The following is a 22,310-nucleotide window of genomic DNA, read 5'->3' as shown; positions in this document are numbered from 1 at the left end:
AGAGATGTGCTGAATGAAGTCAACTGGTTTATTGTTAAATTTTTCAGGATACAATGCTTCTGATTGGCAAAATGCTGCAAGTTGCGGCTTAATTTATTGTTCTGTTGATTGTCTAGACTTGAAAAAATGCTAATAATACAACTTAAAAGTCTGTCCCAAGGACATTTCTTATTTTCAGAGAGTGGGCTGTCAAACATTTACCAGCACACCCGTGCCTCTCCCATTCCCCAAGTTCAGGCCCTCATCACCTCTCACCTGAACTCTTGAATTGGTTTCTAGTCTCTCCCCTCTCCTATCCATCTCTGCCCAACTCTAAGGCCTGAGAAGTTTAATCAGATTATTTTGCCTGTTCAATTCCCTTCCGTGGTTCACCACTGCCTTTGTAAAAAACTCTAGCATTTGAAGTCCTCCATGATCTGGTACCCACCTGCCTTTCCAGACTTAATCTACCTTTTCACCCTCCTTCCTTCCTTCTTATTCTTCTTCCTTCCTCCGTACTCTCATTCCTAAAATCTATGCTTTCAGCCACATTGACCGGTTTTCTGTTCCCTGAAATTAGCATCCATTCCATTGACCACCTCCAGGCCTTTGCATGGAATGCTCTCCAGCCCTTGTTCTCCCCGTTTAGAATGTTATTCCTGCTCACCTTTATCTTTTAGAGTTATTATTTGCCTTCAAGTCTCCATTAGGGTGCCACCTTCCTCCAGGAAGGATTCTCTCTGTTCTTCCTCAAAAGGTTTTGTATTTACTTCTCCCATTCTGTCCCCCCAATACAAGAGAAGATCCCTGAGAGCACAAACTATTTCTTTTTGGTCTTAGCAGCACTTTACGCTGAGACCAACAACTTAATAAGTGTTTATTTAATTGAACGAAAATTTTATGTTCTATTTTCTAAGGTCACTTCCAGCTCTGACATTTTATGTTTTAAAAAGTTCTAAGATCCCTTCCAGCTCTGACATTCTGAGTTGATTATTGCATCTTCTTAGTGCAATTGCTACTACCAGTGGGAAGCAATTCACAGAATGATGTTGGAGATGAGAAAAACATCAGTTGGTAACTTATTTTTATTCCATAGAAGGCTGGAAACCAAAGACTCCATTCAAACTGGATGAGCACACTAGGGCCTCTGGGAATTTGAAGTAGTAGTGCTCTAAGAATAGGGGGTATTTGCCCCCCCCAGGTTATTCATGAGTCCCACAACTGGGTTACTTTCTGAGTTAATGATCAACACTGATTGGGCCAGCCAGGAAAGCAACCCCTTCCTTGCAGGATAGTTTTTGTGAGTCTGGGGTTCTAGTGAAAAGTCCTTCTACTTCCCCCACCTCATGGGCAAGGGCATTTTTGTTAATGTCACAGAGTTAGGGTTTAACCAGAGAAATGACCAGATTAGCAAAGGACAACCTGAGACATTGTTTTGAGCTGGAGTTTCCTAGGAATACCTTGCATTTCTAGAAAATGCTTCTTACCACTAAAACCCTGTGAGAGACACAATGCATGGATTAGGATTCCCATTTTATAGATGAGGAAACTGAGTATTTTGATGATGAGCTGACTTGTCCTGGGTTATACAGCTAGTATGTTATCAGAACTGGAATTCAAACCTTGGTCTTCTGACTTCAGTCCACTATCGGTTCCTCTAAACCAGAAGATGAAAGAGATGGAAAGTGACCTGGAGATAGGTTCTTGCTATCACCAGGTCTTGGTTTTTTCCTCTAAGGAGGTTTAGCAAGGATATCTCTTACATTTCTTCTAGCTCCAAATCCTATGAGAAGTATGATAACTATGGATAGATCCATCAATAGATGAGTGGATGAAAAAGAAGATAGACACACAGACTCCTATCTAGGAGCAGCTAAGTGGCTTAGTAGATTGTCAGATTTAGAGATGAGAGATCCTGAGTTCAAATCTGGTCTCCAACATTTCCTACCTATGTGACCTTGGGCAAGTCACTTAATGACAATTGTCTGGTCCTTATCTCTCTTCTGCCTTGGAACCATACTTACTAACAATTCTAAGACAGAAGTAAGGGGTAAGGGGAAAAGGCACATATCTAGAATGGGGCTGTGAAGTATGTACCAGAGAATGAATAGCTTGGATAAAGGGAAGTTAGTTAAGAGGACCCACCCTCTTCAAAGTTTGTCAAGATTTCTAGCAAAGAGAGCAGTGACAGCCCCTCTGCTTTCCCCTCAGTGACCTCAAGGTTTTTTTGTTTTGTTTTGTTTTATTTTTCTCTGCAGGGAGGGAGAGGGAAAATAATAGGTAGGTAGCTACTGATGTTTCTGGAGAAGGAAAGTGACCTAATACTATATTAAGATGGCTGTTTAAAATGGACCTCTGGGACAGCTAGTTGATTCAGTGGATAGGGTACCATGCCTGGGGGTTCAAATCTGACTTCAGACACTGCCTAGTTGTGTGGTCCTGGGCAAGTCACCTAATCCTATTTGCCTAGCCTTTGCCCCTTCTGTCTTAGAGTGGTTTACTAGAACAGAAAGTAAGGGCTAAAAAAAAAAAAAGAATCTTAAGGCATTAACTAGCTGGGAGGACCCTCTACTTTGTTTTAAGTAGCTTGATATCCATGACTTACCACATCCATAATCCATCTTTATCACCCTTCTTCCACTTTGATGCTTAGGATCACTCTCCCCTTCCCAGGAATCATTGGTTGAGGACCCAGCAGACTGCACTAATTGGAGAGGAAAGGAGTCATGACTTTACTTATCTTTTTGGATAAGATGATGGGCCACTAGCCATCTACCCTGCTGTTGCTCCCTCAGGGCTGCCAAGCCAGACCATCTGTCCTGCCCTCTAGACCCCAGGCATTGCTTTCTGACCCTAAAGACCAAAGGCTTTGTCTTCTGCTTCACCATTGCATGCTTAGATCACCAAGATGCTCCTCCCCACAACGGGACTCTTCTTTAGGTGGTATCTCTCCTCATTAGAGTGAAAGCTCATGTAGATGTGGAAATGGCCAAAGACAAAGCTATCCTGTCTCCTCACTGCCAGTCTCTGTCCTCAGCACTGCTTCTTCCACCAACAATTCTCTCTTCAGATGGACCCTGAATCATCTCATGTATAAGGAGCTGCTGAAATTCTGTGCAGTTGGGTTGAAATGAAGTCCAGAGCCCATGGCCTGCCGCGTTTTCAGTCCTGCCTAAAAGGAAGAATAAGATTGATCTTAACTGGCTTCTTATTCTTAGTGAAGGCATTTTAGATGGCAACGCCTCCATTTAAATCTCCACTATAGAATTTTTCTGAGGAGCTACCTGCAAATGCAGATGATTCCTGAAATCAGGAATTAGAAAAGGAAACCTTTGCCTCCTTTTTGAAAATTGGGACATCTGTCCACATCTAGTGTCCTGGGACATTGTGCATTCTCCCAGACTATCCAAAGATTTAGGAAAGCAGTGCAGCAAACATCTCTGTAAATTCCTTTAAGTATCTCAGACTATTACCCTTTTTAATGTCTATACATCTTTATCTCTCCATCTCTCTCTCTATCCCCAGCCTCTCTGCCACCACCCCCCATCTCTTCCTCCATTTCTCTTCTTCTTTGTATATGTGTGCATGTGTGCGCAATGTTCAAAGCTAGACAGCTACATGCATGGATGAAGAGAAAGTGTGAGATAGACACAGAGAAAGAGACAACGACTATACTTTTTTTAAACCTTTGCCTTCCATCTTAGAATCAATACTAAGTATTGGTTACAAGGCAGAAAAATGTTAGGGCTAGGGAATGACACAGCTAGGAAGGGTCCGGGGGCAGAGAGCCACGCCTAGAGCCAGGAGGTCCTGTGCTCATCTAGAGCCACCTCAATGCCCCAAGAGTATATGTTTTTAAAGGCTCTAAATTTTCTGTCTACTCACGTGACCTAGATACATAAGTAGAGACTGATTTTTGCTAGATCCTAATAGGTTGATATGATGATTAGAAATATAACTTAGCTAAAAGAAAGTGTGAAGATTACAGGTGCATAAATAGACAAACAGATTGATAGAGAAGTAGATAAGACATAGATGGAGAGAAATAGAGAAGAGGGAAGGCTGACATAGGGATACTTAGACACATAAGAAAAGATGGTTGAATGGAGAAAGATAGATGATGTCATTAAAGAGAGAAGGGAGAAGAGAAAAGAAGAGAAAGAAAGAAAAAGAGGAAAGGAAAAAAGGAGGAGGAGAAAAGATCAAGGAGTATGTGGTAGAATTAAAGTGTAAGAAGACTGGGAAAGTAGGAAGTAGGAAAGAAGACTTTAAAAGCATATCAGGAAGAAGAATGAAGCATGGTCTGGGCTTGTCTGCAAAATGAAGGCTACATAGAGAGAAGATAGATAGATAGACAGACAGACAGACCAATAGATAGATAGATAGATAGTTAGATAGATAGATAGATAGATAGATAGATAGATAGATAGATAGATGGATGGATGGATGGATGGATGGATGGATAGAGGGAGACAGAAAGACAGACAGACAGATAGACAGACAGAGAGATAGATAGATAGATAGATAGATAGATAGATAGATAGATAGATAGATAGATGGATGGATGGATGGATGGATAGAGGGAGACAGAAAGACAGACAGAAAGATAGATAGATAGATACATACATACATACATACATACATACATACATAAATACATACATAGACAGATGCATAGATAGATACATAGACAGACAGACAGATAGATATTATAGATAAAAGAGTACTAGTCTTGGAGATCTTGGTTTAAGTCAAGTCAGGTCAACAAGCATTTACAAAGTCCTTTCTATATTCCAGGCACTGTGTTAAGTGCTGGGAATATGAAGAAAGGCAAAGCCAGTCCCTCCCTGCCTTTAAGGAGTTCCTTTCTGTGCAAGGCCTCATTACCTCGAGTCTGAACTATCAAGCTGTTGTTGTCCAGTCTTTCAGTTGTATCTGATTGATTCTTTATGACCCCATGGACCATAGCTAGCCAGGCCCCTCTATCCTCCATGATCTCTCAAAGTCTAAGTTCATGTTTGTTGTTTTCATGCCATTCTCTTATCCATTTCATCCTCTACTACCCCCTTCTCCTTTTGCTTTCAATCTTTCCCAACATCAGGGTCTTTTCCAATGACTCCTGTCTTCTCATTATGAAGCCAAAGCATATTAGCTTCAGCTTTCATATTTGACCTTCCAGTGAACAATCTGAATTGATTTCTTATTGTTGTGGTTGTTGTTTCTAAATTAATTTATTTAAGTATTGAATAACTTGAGCTCCTTGCTGTCCAAAGGACTCTCAAAAATCAATTCTGCATCACTCAGCTTCCCTTACAGTCCAACTCTCACAGCCATACATTGCCACCAGAAAAACAATAGCTTTGACTATAAAGACCTTTGCCAACAAGTTGTTGTCTCTGCTTTTTAGTATGTCATCCAGATTTGCCATAGCTTTCTTTCCAAGGTGCAAACATCTTTTAATTTCTTGGCTGAAATTGTCATCTGCAGTGATCCTCAAGCCCAAAATCTGACACAGCTTCCATTTCTTCTCCCTCTCTTTGCCAGAAAGTGATGGGACCAGTTACCAGGAAATTAGAGATATCGAGGGAATAGTTCCTCCAAAACTGGGCATGATAAGAGATCAAAACAGGAGGGATTTAACAGAAGCAGAAGAGATTAAGAGGAGATGTCAAGAATATGTAGAAGCATGGGCTATCATAATAGCATCCTAAAAGGGGGTCTTCAATCTTTCTCCTACCTCTTTAATCCATGCAAACTGAACATATCACTAAAAGACTTGCATTCTGCAAAGATCCAGAATCTCATTTTCTCACCATCGCGCTGTAGGTCCACTACAGGCACTTCGATATTTATTGAATTGCATCATTAACTAAGAATCTCCTTGCCTTCTTTTCCCCAAGTTTTTAGCTATGGCAAGTTAGCTGATGATATTCCTTCCTGGCATCCAGCCCATTCTATGTAGCAGGAAAAGCCCTGCAGTGGGAGTTTGGGGGACTAGTTTCAAATTCCAATTCTGCTGCTAAATTCCTATGTGACTTTGGACAAGACTCTTCCCCACTCTGGGTCTCTATTTCCTAATCTGTGAAATGAGGGAGTTGGATTAGATCATCACTAAGGTTTCTATGAGAAAGAAAGAGTCTGCCTCTCAGGAGGAGCTCCCAGAAGCTTTTACTTCACTAATACAGTCTCTGAAAACCTTTGGGTCTTCCGTGTGCCATGAGGAGACATTGACAAAGGATGTTAGTGGAGAACCGCCATATTAATAACCTCCAAACCCAACTTTCATCAGGTTCCTCCACTGGCTTCCCAATCATTCCAAGAAGAATTCCCAATCTCCTCTCTCTCCTATTTTTATATTTATTTTTATATATTTATATAATATACTGTTGTAATTATATATTATATATTTAAATAAATATGTATTCATTATATTTGTATTCTGTCTCCTCCCCTATGCAAATAATACATTCTAGACAGGTTAGTCTCTTCTTTATATAGCAACACTATACACAAACACCCAGATACACACCATGCTTGTTACTGCCTCTTGTTGCTAGCTCTCACTCCTTTCTCTTTCTCCAAATCCTCATGGAGGGGACAGCACACAGTGGGGTTAGAAGATCTGGGTTCAAATTCTGTCTCAAAATTCCCTTCAAATCATTAAACCTTTCCAGGACTCAGTTTCCTTATCTATAAAATGAAGATTGTGACCTAGATGACCTCTGGAATCCCTTTCAGTTCTAAAATTATGATTCCATGACCCATCCTTCAGACTCTGGTCCAAGTGCCACCTCCTTCAAGAAGACTTTCCTGACTGTCCCCTCACAGACATCCCCCCCCCCCCGTAGACACCTGCAGCAGTCTCTGTGCCGTTGTCTAACACTATTTCCTGGTAGCTCTTCTACTGGTGTCCTGCCATTTTATTACTCTCTTGTCATTAAACTTTTCATGAGATATAACAGGAATTCCCATTTTCATGTGCTTTTAGGATTACAAAATGTTTTCCCAACAACAGTCCTGTGAGAACGGGAGTGTAATAAGCATTATTATCCCTATTTTACAGATGAGAAAACTGAGAATCACCACGGGCAGGTCCTAGAAATTAGAGATGGCAGGTAAAATATAGATAGACTCAGTGGTGAACAGGGACCATAAGGATTATCTGATCCGTATGTCCCATTTTATACCCCAAGAAGAAGCAGCTGGAGGGTGTAGATACACGTAGTGGGTACTTGAGCTGAGGTTAGAATCCACATGCTCTCACTGCCGCTATATCAAACTGTCTACTAGACTGCAAGTCCCCTGAGTGCAGGAATGATATCTTACCTGTCTTTGGGCCCTAATGAGAGTCAGGCACTTAATCAATGTTCACTCTATGAGGAAATGGGCAGCTATGTAAGGTAATGGATTGAACACTGGCCTGGAATCGGGAAGACTCATCTTCCTGAGTTCAAATTAGACCTCAGACACTTATCTGTCGTATAACCCTAGGAAAATCACTTAACCCTGTTTGCTTTAATTTCCTCGTCTATAAAATAAGCTGGAGAAAGAAATGGCAAGCCATTCCAGTATCTTTGCCAAGAAACTCCCAAGTAGGGGAGAAGCTAGGTGGCTCAGTGGATAGAGAGCCAGGCTTGGAGAGAGGAGGTTCTGGGTTCAAATGTGGCCTCAGATACATCCTAGCTGTGTTACCCTGGCCAAGTCATAGCCCCCATTGCCACTCTTCTGCCTTAGAACTGATAGCTAATATTGATTAAGATAGAAGATAAGAGCTTGGGGGGGGGGACCCAAATAGAGTCATGAAGAATTGGACATAACTGAAACAACTGAAAAACAACAATACATGAGTAAATGAATGAATGAAAAGCACTGATGTCAAAAGAATGTTGTAGGATGAAATATTCAGATAAAATCATAAATTAATCAATAGTTTAAAGAAACATAGGAATCAGTGGCTTTAGAATAGGAAGGAATCCAAAAGACTTAGCCCAAAGCCTTTCCTTTTATAAATGAGAAGACTGGAATTGAGAGAAAGGAGGCAACTCCCTAAAATACAGTCTCAAGGTTAATCCATGCTAGAGTCAAGATTCGAACCCAGTTCTCCTCACTCCAAATCAAGCTATCTTTCCAGGAGCCATGTTTGCCCTAATCTCTATAAGTTCAACATTGAGTGCCTCTTACTTGAACTGTTCGATCTCCAAAGGTGGAGACTGGTACCATGCTTGGTTCTCTGAACTTAAGGAGATATCTCTTCCTTTGATAGCAGCTTGCCTCTGTGAGCAGGCAATGAGTAGAGTTATAAATGCAGAGCCATGCCGGTGCTCTTCAGTCATTTTTCAGTCATGTCTGACTCTTCATGACCCCATTTGGGGTTTTCTTGGCAAGGATACTGGAGTGGTTTGCCATTTCCTTCTCTGGTTCATTTTACAGATGAGGAAACTGAGGCAAGCAGGGTTCAATGACTTGCCCAGGGTCACACAGCTAATAAGTGTCTGAGGCCAGATTTAAAGTTGGGAAGAGGAGTCTTCTTGACTCCAGACCTGGTGCTCTATCCACAGAACCACCTCTCTGCCCTCCACACAGAGCCATCCTTGCCCACAGACTGGTTCTGGCCATGGTGCATGTTTATGAGAAGAAGTAAAATCCACAACTAAGGGTTAGAGTTTAATCAATGATGAGGGGGTAGGTTTAGTCTATGGCTTAAGTCAAGGCTCCATCTGTAGAAGATAATAACTGGCTCATACTCTTGGCCTTAGTAAACACCAAGCACCGGCCACTTAGCAACCAGGCACAGAATTGCCCCCAAGAAAGTACTTGGTGAACTCTTTGGGGTGAGGATGAGAACACCTCCCCACCCCGGCCCATAAATGCATCTTACCCCAGCCAGAGGGGCCCCCTTGGCTGCTGTGGCCGTTCCACATGAAAGCCAGGATTTTTCTGTCTGGAAACCATTTCATTTGTCTCTGAAGAGTCATTTTTTAAAGTGAGAGAGAACTTACATCTGGTGTGAAACACAATCGCCTGGTGATGTGAGTATCAGAATGGCAGCTGGACATCTCTCCCAGGCCTCGTCATCAGGCCCACCCTGCTCCAGGAGGTCTTTCTCAGGAGAAGTGGAGTAGGGAGAGCCGCAGTGCCCCATGCTTCTGGACCCCCAGTGCTGGCCCTGGCGTGGCTAGAGCTCGAGGCAGAGTCGAGGTCTGGGGCTTTATAAAGGATCTTTCCTCAAAGAGCAGCCATGGAGACTGGTCCCCGCCACAGAAGGCTATAAACCATGAACCGGTTTCCCCAGCTTTGGATCGAGGCTTCGGACAGGCAGCTCCGGGCACTCGTCTGGTAGAGACTGGCCCAGGCAGCTTGGGGAAGGACATCGTCCCCGATTCCTCTTCTGTGGATCACCGGGGAGGATCAATTTCACAAAATATTAGAACAGAAAATAGAAAGGCAAACAGTCAGAGCCAGGAGGGTCCTAGAACATGGAACTCTTAGAATATAGAACAAGCACAGGATTAGACAGGATTAGAGCTAGAAAGGGCTTTATGACATATAGACCATCAGAGCCAGGAGGGAGCCTAAATCAGGAGGCTCACCCTGGAGACGCCCTGGCCACAAGCAGCCCCAAAACTCCAGAGCCCAAGAGGAATCAGATTAAAATGGTATTGGGAAATGTTGAACAAATAAGAATACAGTGTTGTTAAGCTGTTTCATTTGTATCCAACTCTTCTTGACCCAGTTTGGGTCGAGAATACTTGGCAGAGATACATTTCTTTCTCCAGCTCATTTTACAGATGAGGAAACTGAGGCAAATAAGGGTAAGTGACTTGCTCAGGGTCAAACAACTATTAAGTGTCTGGGGACAAGTCGTTCCCTCTCCAAGCCCAGCTATATGATATAATATAAATAATGTTAATTTGAGGTTTTCCAAGTCAACATGCTGCCACAGGAACTCATTTTTATTTTAGTTTACATCATTGGATCTTAGACTTGGGAGAGATCTTATAGAGTAAGAATAGAATGTTAGGGCCAGAAGGAAGTATAGCACAAAGACTATCAGAGCTGGATGGGATCTCAGAACAAAGACTATCAGAGCAAGGAGGGAATTTTTATATACAATATTATAGCTAAAAAGGACCTACAGACATATAAAATATCAGAGTTGAGGGGGCAGCTAAGTAGCACAATGGAAAAGCACCAGGTCTGGGTTCAGGAAGTCCTGGGTTCAAAGCTGGTTCCAGCCACTTCCTAGCTGTGTGACCTTGGGCAAGTCACCTAACTCCCACTGCCTAGCCCTTATTACTCTTCTGCTTTGGACTCAATATAGAGTACTGATTCTAAGACAGAAAGGGGGGAGGGGTTGATATTAACAGACAACATGAATAATTCTGTGATCCTCGGTGCTGTCATTTTCATGACACCTTCCCCATCTAGTCTTTTGTTTCCTGAACTGATCAGAGTTCAGGTCTTCATCACCTCTCCCTCAGACTACTATGGCAGACTCCTAAGTGGGCTCCCTGCCTCCATTCTCTCTCTTCTCCAATCCCTCCTCCACCAAGCTGCAAAATTACCTAAAGCTCAGGTACGAGTATGGCAGTCCTGCTCCCAAAATTTCAATGTTTCTTCTAAGACAAAATATAAACTTTGCAACCTGTGTAAAGTGTTCCAAAATGTGGCTCCAATCTGCCTTTCCAAACATTTTCCATCACTACTCACACTCATGCTCATGGCTTGTTACTTGGTCATCATGTGCCTCAAACAAGAGAATGAATATAAAATATCTCTGTGTGTGTGTGTGTGTGTGTGTGTGTGTGTGTGTGTGTGTGTACACTGACGTATGAGGGAAGGCATAGACAGAGAGAGACAGAGACAGAGAGACAGAGACAGAGAGACAGAGACAGACAGAGAGAGACAGAGTCAGAGAGAGGAAGGGAGAGACAGAGAGACAGACAGAGACAGACAGACAGAGACACAGAGAGACACAGAGAGAGGGGGGAAGGGAGAGACAGAGAGAGAGGAGAGACAGAGAGACAGAGGGACAGAGAGAGAGACAGAGAGAGACAGAGACAGAGAGAAAGAGACAGAGAACGAGAGAGAGACAGAGACAGAGAGAGACAGAGACAGAGACAGAGAGAGGGAGGGAGAGACAGAGAAAGGGAGGGAGAGACAGAGAGAAAGAGACAGAGACAGACAGACAGACAGACAGAGACAGACAGAGACAGAGACAGAGACAGAGAGGACAGACAGAGACAGACAGAGACAGAGAGAGATGCATGGATGGATGAATAGATACAATGATACACAGATAGATACATGGATACAAAGACTGATAGACAAACAAATAGGCAGATTTGCATGTGGTCTCCCTCATTAGACCATAATTTCCTTAAAGGCAGAACCTGAATTTTTTCCTCTCTTTGTATCCTCCATGCTTAGCCCAGTTCCTGGAATACAGTAGATGACTCATAAGTGCAGGTTGATTGATTACTATTAAGGGAACTCCCAGAGTGCTAGTCTTCCCATAACAATTGGTCTTGACATGACCAAAGGATCAGTAGAGCACATGATCGGTAGTTATCACAAACTATCCGTAGAGCACCACTTCCCGTCTTCCTTTTCAAGCATACATTCTTTCCTGGGATCTTCTTTTTAGTTCCTTATTTGGTATGCGCCACAGTAGTACACTTACACCCTCCAGTACTTCTCCATGGTCCTCTGGGTGATAAGAAGGATGGAAGAGCCTACTTTCTAGTTTTTGTGACCTCCAGTCCTAGATCAGTGCTTAGAGCTCCAATTTTCTCCTTCTCTTTGCCAGTAGAACTTCAATATGAATCCAAGGAAATCACCAACCCTCTTTCAAAATGCAACAGGTCAATGTATTCATTTTCCATTTGTAACTCTTGTGTCAGTGGCTGCCTCCTGGTCACTCTAGGGACCTCTCAGTTCTGTTTCATTCCCCCCATCTGGCTTCAGTGTATGGTACTCCCCCCAAAGCATGGTCATTAGCTCCCCTTACAAGCAGTCAGATTCATAAAACATCAGGCCCAGAACAGATTTATTTATTCAATAAGGAAAATAGAAATGACTCAAAGCCCAGCTCTCAGAGAATCCAGAGAAGCCTTCCCAGGGGAAGTTATTCCTCTTCCTGGGGATATGGTGCTATTTCTCTAGCAGGAAGACCATTGGGAGACTACAATGGACCACTAACTGACAATATAACTACTCCTCTGGGACTCCAGGCTCATAACAGCTTCAAATTTAACCTCCTGTTCTTTATCCCGGGTCCACACCACCACCTCCCAATCAAAGGACTTCTTTAATGGCCAAAGGAATGCTCTTTCCACTTTGCCTACTCAACTGACTGTCTATTTTCTACTCTTCGCTGAGTTAGGCAAAATAAATCCCTTGTGCCCTCTCCCTCTTCAGCTCCAATTCACTTTTCATCCCCTCCCTGAGTTGAGGGTCCTGAGACCTTCTGTTCTCCTGGTCCTCACTTATCTTCCAAATCCCAAGCCAAGTGAATTATTTGGGGTTTTTTAATTTATTTCAGTTAAAAAGCATTTTCCCTCCCACCTTATTCCTCCATTTAAAAAAAAAGCCAGGGTAACAAGCATTTAGGGGGAGCTAGGTGGCTAATATCTCAGTGGATAGAGAGCAAGGTCTGGAGATGAAAGGTACTGGATTCAAATCTGCCCTTAGACACTTCCTAGCTGGGTAACTCTGGGCAAATCACTTAATCTCCATTGCCTAGCCTTTACCACACATCTTCCTTGGAACTAATACACAGTTATTGATGGAACCAGTACACAGTTACTGATTTTGAGATGGAACCAATGCACTGTTATTGATACTAAGATGGAACTAATACACTATTATTGATTCTCAGCTAGAACCAATACACTGCTATTGATTCCTTTTTTTTAAACCCTTAACTTCCATCTTGGAGTCAATACTGTGTATTGGTTCCAAGGCAGAAGAGTGGTAAGGGCTAGGCAATGGGGGTCAAGAGACTTGCCCAGGGCCACACAGCTAGGAAGTGGCTAAGGCCAGATTTGAACCTAGGACCTCCTGTCTCTAGGTCTGGCTCTCAATCCACTGAGCTACCCAGTTGCCTCCTGTCATTAATTCTAAGATGGAACCAATACACAGTTATTGATTCTAAGATGGATTTTTTTTAAATAACAAGCACTTATATTAAGAAAATTTTTCCTAATTGGTCATGTCCCAAATATTGGCTTCATTTTCCATTCTGAGTCCATCACCTCTCTGTCATTAGATGGATAGCCAGCATCACCATCAATCTCCTGGAATAATGCTTGTTCATTGCATTGATCCGAATTCTTAAGTCCATCAAAGTCATTTGCCTTTTAATGTTGTTGTTATTAGATAACTTGTTCTCCTGGTTCTACTCACTTCACTCTGCATCAGTTCATAAAAGTCTTTCGAGGCTTCAGTGTGACCCATGCCTTTCGTTATTTTATGGTATGATAGTAGTCTTTTAGTATTATTATGAAAATACTTTTGATGCCCTGGATCCCTCTTAAAGGGTCCTGGGGACCCCTGGGATCTTGAGATCAATGCCGCTACTTTGGATCAATGCCGCTATGGACAAAGGCTTGTCTCCATTTTCTCATTTGTAAAATGGAGATAAGAATAGCACCTACCTTTGAGTTGTTATGAGGATAAGTGAGATATTTAGAAAATTCTTCTTCATCCTTAAAGCACTATATAAATGCTAGCTCTTAGAGACGACTACAGTAACTGCACGACCATTCAGCTGAACTGTGCTGCTTGCTAACTCTTGTGCACACACTTCATGCTTTCTTAACTTACTTCCTTTGTTGATGCTATTTTCCGTACCTAAAAGGGGCAGCTAGGTGGTGAAGTAGACAGAACGTTGGACCTGAAGTCAGGAAAACTTATCTCCTTGAATTCAAATCCATCTTCAGACATTTGTAGCCAAGAAACCCTGGACAAGTCACTTCACCCTGTTTGCCTGCCTCAGTCTCCTTATTTGTAAAATGAGCTGGAGAAGGAAGTGGCAAACCACTTCAGGATCTTTGCCAAGGAAACCTTATATGGAGTCATTTTACATTTGCATTTATATGCCACAATTTTTCAACCACTCCCCAATTTAAAGGTATCCTCCCTACTTCCATTTTCACCACCACAAGGAGAACTATTACAAATACTTTTGTACATATGGGTCCTTCTCTTTTCTTTGATCTCTTTGAAGGTATAGGCCTAATAGAGACAGGTCAGTAGAGCAATGAATAACATGCTGGATCTAGAGGACCTGAGTTCAAATCCAGCCTCAGGAACTTATTAACTGTGTGACCCTGGGCAAATGGCTTCATCTCTGTCTGATTCAGTTCCCTCAATTGTAAAATGGGAATAATAATAGCTATTCTCCTAGGTTGTTGTAAGGGTCAAACACTAGTATATTTATAAAGCACCTAGGCCAGTGCCTGGTACAGAGGGGATGCTTAATAAATGCATGTTTCCTTTCCTTACCTCATAGAGCTATTGCTGGGTCAAAGGGTCAAAGGGCACCCTTTATTTTGGTGCACTTCCATTGGCCTCTGACTCCAACAGTTCCTTTCTTGGCTGTGGAGAGCACGTTCATCATGAGCCAAAGGGTACAATTATAAGGATAGAGTTCCAAATTTCTTTCCAGCAGGCACCATTAATGGTATGCTGATGCACCTATTTTCCACATCCCCCGCTAGCTTTTTTTTTAAGCCCTTGCCTTCTCTCTTAGTGTCTAAGATAGAAGAATGTCAAGGACTAGGCAATTGGGGTTAAGTGACCTACCCAGAGTCACAAAGCTAGGAAGGGCCTGAGGCTAGATTTGAACCCAGGACCTCCTAATTCCAGCTCTGGCACTCTAGCCATTGTGCTACCTAGCTGCCCCAGCCTCTCTAACATTTGTAATTGCCTTTTTACCAATCTGGTAGGTGTGATATAGAATCTCCGAGTCATTTATTTACATTTCTTTCATTTGATGTGATTTAAACCATTTTCTCAAATGGCTAATGACAGCTTTAGACTTCTTCATTTTGAAGCTCAGGGCGAGTCCATCGGAAAGAAAATAGTCTCTTCTTCAGTCTTCTCCCTCTCTCCCCTGTCTCCAATTTTCAAGCCTAGCTTCCATTTCCTCAGACACATTGCAGGGCTCAGTGAGGAACTTGGGGATCTCAGGAAGAGGATTAGAGTCTCAGTGAGGAGTTTCAAGGGTTCCAGAAAGGGGCAGGAAAAGAATAAATATTTAAATAGCACCTACTATATGCCAGGTGCTGCGCTAAGGGCTTTACATATTTTATCTCTTCGGATCTTCACAACAACCCTTTGAGGGATGTGCTATTATTATCCCCATTTTGCTGGGGAAGGAACTGAGACACACCAATTAAGAGACTTGCCCAGGGTCATATGGCTAAGAAGTGTCTGAGAGTGAATTTGAACTCAAGATCAGTGCCCTAACCATCGCTCCAGCTGACTGCCTTTAGGCAGGAATGGAAGCTCAGCCGGTTCCTGCTGAGTGGGTATGGTGGTGTGGGGGGCCCAGTGAGAAGAGAAGAGACTGAGGAAGAAGGAAAGGGCACTAAGTTTCTTGAGAGGGAACCTCTGGTCAGCATCTCTGCCCCTATCTCCTGGTCCCTGGGGCTGCTGGTGACACCAAGCTTTTCTCCTAGGTCTCTCCTGCCACCTTGTGGACAGAAGCGAACACCAAAAGCTCTTCAGCCCTTTCCACCGGGGAGCATCACCTGTTTCAAAAGCAATCACAGGACTATCGAATGCATAACCTACAAGAGGTTTAGTCCACCCTTCTAGTTTGGGGAGAGGAAGAGGAATTTCAGCCCAGAGAAGAGTAGGCCAGGGCTCAAAGGACCCTACGTCCCGACGCTCAAGGAAGAAGGCAACTTTGAAGTCACGAGACTTGGGTTCAGATTCTCTCTTTGCTGCTCACTATTGGTGTAGCTTTCAGCAAGTCCCTTCCCTTTGGTTCAGTTTCCTCAGACTTAATGATCGCCATGGTTTCTTTCAGCTCTAAATCCCAAGTGACTATGGCTGCTGTTGGGAGCTTAGTGAGGGGACCAAGGGCTCAGAAAGAAGGAAATGAGCACTCCCTTGTTGATAGGGCATCCCTTGGGTCACAGAGCAAAGTAATAGTAGAGACAAGATTTGAACTCAGTTCTTTGACTTTGGATCCACCCTATATCTTTAGACTAGGCATAGTGCCTAGAATGCTGCCTTATTCAGTCTCTAGAGAAAGAATTCTTAACCTGGAGCCTGTGAATGAGAGAGACAGAGACAGAGAGAAGGAGAAAAAGAGACACAGAGACACAGAGACACAGAGAGGCACACAGAGACAGAGAGACACCGAGACAGAGACTGAGACAGAGCCTGAGACAGGCACTGAGAAATTTGGATAGATGAATGGATAGAGATTAAAAGGCAGATAGTAGAAATGTGGATAAATGGATGGATGTATAGAGAAATTGAGAGAGATAATAGAAAAGTGGATCTAAGGATGGAAGAATAGAGATTGAAAGAGATAGATCACAGAAAGGTGGATGGATGGATGGATGGATGGATGGATGGATGGATGGATAAATGATAGAAATGTTTATAGATGGATAGATTGAGGGAAAGAAATTGAGAGATTGGGGGCAGCTGGGTAGCTCAGTGGATTAAGAGCCACACCTAGAGATGGGAGGTCCTAGGTTCAAATCTGGCCTCAGCCACTTCCTAGCTGTGTGACCCTGGGCAAGTCACCTGACCCCCATTGCCTAGCCCTTACCACTCTTCTGCCTTGGAACCAATACATAGTATTGATTCCAAGATGGAAGGTAAGGGTTTAAAAAAAAAGAAATTGAGAGATTGATGATAAAAGGTGAATACATGAATGGAGAAATTGAGAGATGATGGATGGATGGATGGATGGATGGATGGATGGATGGATGGATGGATGGGGAGAGCAGTGAGTTTTCCTGACTCTAGGCCAGGTACTCTATCCACTGTACTTCCTAATTGGCCATACTTATCTGCATAGTAATGATAAATAGGTCCATGGGATTGATGAGGACACTAACTGAGAGAGTATAGAGAGAGAAAAGAAAGGACCCCGGTAGGTAACAATTAGGAGTCATTGTATGGATGATGAACCAGCAAAGAAAAATGAAAAAGAAAGGTCAGATAGGTGTGTTAACCAAGAGTTTCAGCTGTCCAAAAAGTAGAATGGGTTGCCCTGGGAGTTAGGGAATTTCCCATTGCTGAAGCTCCTCGAGTAGTTATAAAGGGTATTTGCACTCTGTGAGTTTGAGTGAGTAAAATGCAAAAGGACGAGGAGCGAAACCGAGAGACAGAGAGAAAGGGAGAGGGGGGGGGAGGAAGAGAGAGAAAAAGATAAAGAGAGAGAGGAAGAGGGAGAGAGAGGGGGGGAGAGAGGGAAGGAGGAAGGAAGAGAGAGACAGAGACAGAGAGGGAGAGAGAGACAGAGACAGAGACAGAGACAGAGAGGAACTGTTTCCCCACAGGGAGGTCCACCATCTGCATTCTCTAGAGATGCAAATACTGGAGGTCAAGGGAAATAATAGGGACCTAAGTTCCTCTTACACGTCTGCCGCTCTGGGGCCACCATTCAAAAGATTGTTTTCTTTCTCTCTGTGTCTCCCCACTGTACACACACACTTTCCTCTCTTCCCTCAGGATCCTCTCTGGAAGTGTCCCTACAACCAACCAAAGGAAGTCCCTTCTACAGGTATGCAGCCGCAGTCAGTCGGGAATCCTCTTTCTTCTGTGGCTTGTAGCTCCCTCACCCCACCTGGATATGAACAGGTGTCACATAGAGTAGAGATTGGAGGAAATAACAAGAGAGGGAGACAGCTTTATTTCCATCTCGCACTAAGGAAATAGCATCCAAAGACTGAAGAGCCCTGCAGACTTGTTCTAGTCTTGCCTGATAATTTGGCATACCAAGTGGCACTTCTGCATAGCTTAGAAAGATGCCTAAGTTGGAAAGAGAAAGAAACAATCTACAAGCCAGGGGACAAAGGCAGCCCTTGGGGGGTGGGGGGGGGCTCTGTGTGAAGAACCTTCTAACAGGACCAAGACTCTGGGATCAGTGTAGATCTTTGTGACTAGTCGTTTCTCCAAGTATGCTTTTTTCCCTTCCTTTTGCTAAAATTTTCTTATGAAATACAAAGTGTAGGAAACTGGCATCCAGAGATTTGCCACAAATACATTTTCTCCTGTGTCTTGAGCCAAACGAGCAAGAGAAGAAGTTGTCCTCAAATTCACCTGAGTCAAAGTATTCCTTTGAGTCATGATCATCTCTGACATAAGTATGTCATAAAATGAGACTGATGTGTTCACTCGGGGGGCAGAGAGAGTAAGGATGGACATCAGTTAAAGATTATAGAGTCAGAACCTCACCTGTGATGTCTTACCTGATGGCACCTTCTGGAGGCTGAGCTGGGAAGAGATCCAAATAGGAATATTGATGATCAGAGTAGAAAGGGGATGATCTTGCTCTGGGCTGACATCCTAATAAATGGACCCAAAGTTCTACTGACCCTTGTCTTCAGTCGTCTTTAGTGTGAACTTCTTGAGACCAAGAACTATCTCTCATCTGCCTTGCCATGTCCCCAGCACAAACTCTGAAACTTAGTAGGCACTTAATATATATGGAAGAGCAGTCAGGTGGCACAATGGATAGAGTGACAGACCTGGGTTGAGGAGAGCCTGGGTTCAAATTTGGCCTCAGATACTTCCTACTTGTGACCCTGGACAAGTCATTTAACCTGGTTTACCTAGTCCTTACCCTTATGGATGGATGGATGGATGGATAGACAGACAGATAGGTAGATAGACAGACAGACAGATGGTGGGGGTGGATGAATGAATGAATGATAGATAGATGGAGAAAGACAGAGAGTGGGGAGTAGATAGGGAGGGAGGGAGGTAGAAAGGAAGGAAGGGAGATACGTATTGACCAACTGACCAAAGATGAAACAAAGCAGCAAAGAAGGCACAACAAGGCCCTGAAGAGGATGCTGAGAAAGTGACTTGAGGACAAGTCACTGCTCTGAGACTCCTATTTCTTCTTCTCTAAAATGTAGGAGCTGGACAGTCATCTTAAAGGTCCCATCCTCCTCTGATAATCTATATCCTAAGACCCTTCCCAACTCTGACGTTCTGTGTTCTAAGATCTCTTCTAGCTGTGAAATTCTGTAATCTCTTCCTATTCTCATTCTGTGTTCTAAGGTCCTTCCCAGGAAGAGCTATGGTGGAGCCAACAAGTGAGGCCTATTATAAAATTTTCAGTGTGCACATTTAGATCTCAGAAACCAGCATACTCTACAAATCAGAGTTTTGATTTAGTGTTATATTGTTTAACTCAACTTAAGAATGTGATGGAGAAAATGTTAATAATGTAAGTTAAATATGAAAGTATATAGTACATACACTTCCTGTCAGAGAACCAATTGTTAAACATTTACCTCTGTTTCCAAGCCTTGCATTCTGTGACTCTAGAATTATACTGAAAGATCTTCTTTTTTTAAACCCTTACCTTCTGTCTCGGAATCAATATTATGCATTGGTTCCAAGACAAAAGAATGGTAAGGGCTAGGCAATGGAGATTAAGTGACTTGCCCAGGGTCACACAACTGGGAAGTGTCTGAGGTCAGATTTGAACTCAGGACCTCCCATCTCTAGGTCTGGTTCTCAATTCACTGAGCTACCCAGCTGCCCACTGATAGACCTTTGAACACTCTGGCTGGATTAAAATAAGGGGAATCATTTGCTCACATGGACAGAGATTTCAAGAAAAGGCTAATGTTTTCCCCCAAAGACCACAAGCAGAATGGGGTTTCTTCAGTGTTCTCTCACATGTTAAATTGGAAGTTTCCCAAAATGTTTCCCTTTCCTTTTTCAAATTCAGTTTTGAATGGAAGGAAAACCCAATTCAAGTTGACCGACATTCCTGAGTCAAAAACATGTTGGTAAAGCATTGCCTTCCAACTTTCTTCTGTCCTGACAGAACTCCTTGTGTTTAAATTAAGAGGGAAGGGGAAAAGGTTTTGGCAAACTTTGGTTTCACTGCTTTCTTTTCTTTTTCTTTTAAGCCCTCACCTTTTGTCTTAGTATCTATTCTAAGACAGAACAGCAAGAGCTAGGCAAACAGGGTTAAGTGACTTGCCCAAGGTCACACAGCTAGGACATATCTGAGACCAGATTGGAACTCAAGGTCTTTCTGACTCCAGACCTAGTGCCCTTTCCTAGTGCCCACCATTCTACCTAACTGTCCCAGTTTTCTTTGCCTAAAGGTGAGGATGTCCTTTGGAGTATCAGAAGTACCTGGAAGACAGACCAGAATCTACCAGAATCCTAGAACTGGAAGGGATCTCCAAGGCCTCTAGTCCAATTCACAAAAGAACCAGAATCGTCTTGAAAACATGCCTGACAAGAGGTCACTCAAGTTCTGTATGAAGACCTCCAAAGAAGGAACTCACCACCTCCTGGGTCAGATCATCATGCCTTTGGAGAACTCTCATCATTAGGAACCTTATTCTAACATCAGATCCAAATTTACTTCTTTGGAGCTGTCCCTCTGCTCCACAGTGTCCTTCTAGAACCCATGGGAGTAGGGCTACTCCCTCTTTCTAGGGACAGTGCATCCAACACTTGGAATCAAGGATCAAGGAATCGATGATACTAAGCATCACCTGTAAAATGGGCACATTGTCCTAAGTGAGATCTAAAGAGCCTCCTAGCTCTAAATCTTTGGGCTCCTACAGATCAAGACATCTGACCTACGTCACACCTCTAGTCCTGGAGAACTCTCAGTCCCACCCCCATTATCTTATCTGGTCTTTGACACAGCCCCCAGGAGGTAGACAATACGTGTGTCATTGTTAATCATTTGTTTTTTTTTAATTATATGATTCTTTTATTGATAGTGGTAATGACTAGCACTTCGAGTGTCGGACTTGGAATCAGGAAGATCTAAATTCAAATCCTGCCTCAGACATTTTGCTAGAACCCTAGTCAAATCATTTAACTTTTCCAACTTCAGCTTTTTCATCTGTAAAATGAGGATAATAATTACACTTCCCTCACCAGGTTGGTTGTACCAAATGAGATACTTTGTAAAATGGAAACAAGGAGAATAACACATCTAACTTTCACAGTGAATTTCTTTTGAGAGTAGAAACAAACGAACATTAAGGTGTTGATAAACCAATGTCCAGACACCATGCAACCATTGAAAGGGACTTTCAGGCATTTTTCAATCCAATGGGACCAATTGTTTTTTTGGCACAAGTACTGGAGTGATTTGCCATTTCCTTCTCCTGATCATTATTTTAAACCCTTACCTTCCGTCTTGGAGTCAATACTGTGTATTGGTTCCAAGGCAGAAGAGTGGTAAGGGCTAGGCAATGGGGGTTAAGTGACTTGCCCAGGGTCACACAGCAAGAAAGTATCTGGGGACAGATTTAAACCCAGGACCTCTAGACCTGGGTCTTGACCCACTATGCCACTTAGCTAAAGTCGCTCACTCCCTGGCTCCAACCCACTTTTCTGGGCTTATTATACATGACTCCCACTTACCCACTTTTCAGTTGAATCAGACTGCCTTCTAGAGGCTCCTCACTCAGGATTCTCCATCTTCCATCTTCTCGTACAGATTCTCCTCCCATTCCCGGCATGCCTTCCTCATCTCTGTCTCTTACAATCTCTCATCTCCTTCAAAGGTCAGCTCAAGCTCTGCTTTCTTGGTGAGGTCTTTCTGTGGCTCCTCCATGTACAAGTGTCCCTCTTCCCCCAATTAACTTGTTGTACCCATTCTGTATTTATTGATAGGGGCTCATTTAGGTCCATATCACCTCTCTCTACGCTCCTCAAGGGCATGGACTAAGGATCTGACTAAGGATCCACAGTGCCCAGGACAGGGTCTGCCATATATAAATGCTTGTCAATTGATTGATAAATGGATAGGCTCGTTGAAGAAACTGATGGGGGAGAACATTGATTGGTTGCCCCATAAGGTCCCTAATGTTGCTAAAGTTTGTGATTTCCATAAACTTATTTCTATATAAAATGATTTTAATTGAACTGAATTGATTTGAACCATTCCAATTTGAGAGTAGGAATGGCATTTCCATGGCTGCACTTTTCTATGTTGGCCGCTAGAGGACACAGTCTACTCTAGAACTGGGAAGGGATTCCATAAAGGAAACCAGGAACATGGGATTTGGAGAGTAGGGAAGGAACCCGTATTGCCAAACCTGGGAGTATAGTGACTGTGGTTTAGTCACTTAGGATCACAAGAC

The 22,310-nt window shown here is 43.0% G+C and overlaps 1 long non-coding RNA gene across 2 annotated transcripts; it reads left to right on the top strand.

The window, feature by feature from the left end:
- Positions 1-9,540: 9,540 nt before the first annotated feature.
- LOC130455489 (uncharacterized) lies at positions 9,541-21,917 on the top strand. Of its 2 annotated transcripts, none has more exons than XR_008913491.1 (4): positions 9,541-9,635; positions 15,666-15,914; positions 17,683-17,734; positions 20,304-21,917. It is a non-coding gene; the product is annotated as an uncharacterized LOC130455489 (long non-coding RNA). The 2 variants fall into 2 exon arrangements; XR_008913490.1 differs by having other exon boundaries at positions 15,666-15,945.
- Positions 21,918-22,310: the final 393 nt, after the last annotated feature.

This window comes from Monodelphis domestica, chromosome 7 (genome assembly GCF_027887165.1).
Source record: "Monodelphis domestica isolate mMonDom1 chromosome 7, mMonDom1.pri, whole genome shotgun sequence".
Taxonomy (NCBI): Eukaryota; Metazoa; Chordata; class Mammalia; order Didelphimorphia; family Didelphidae; genus Monodelphis; species Monodelphis domestica.
Note: the sequence above shows the minus strand (reverse complement) of the source record. Positions and strands in the feature narration are given on the sequence as shown.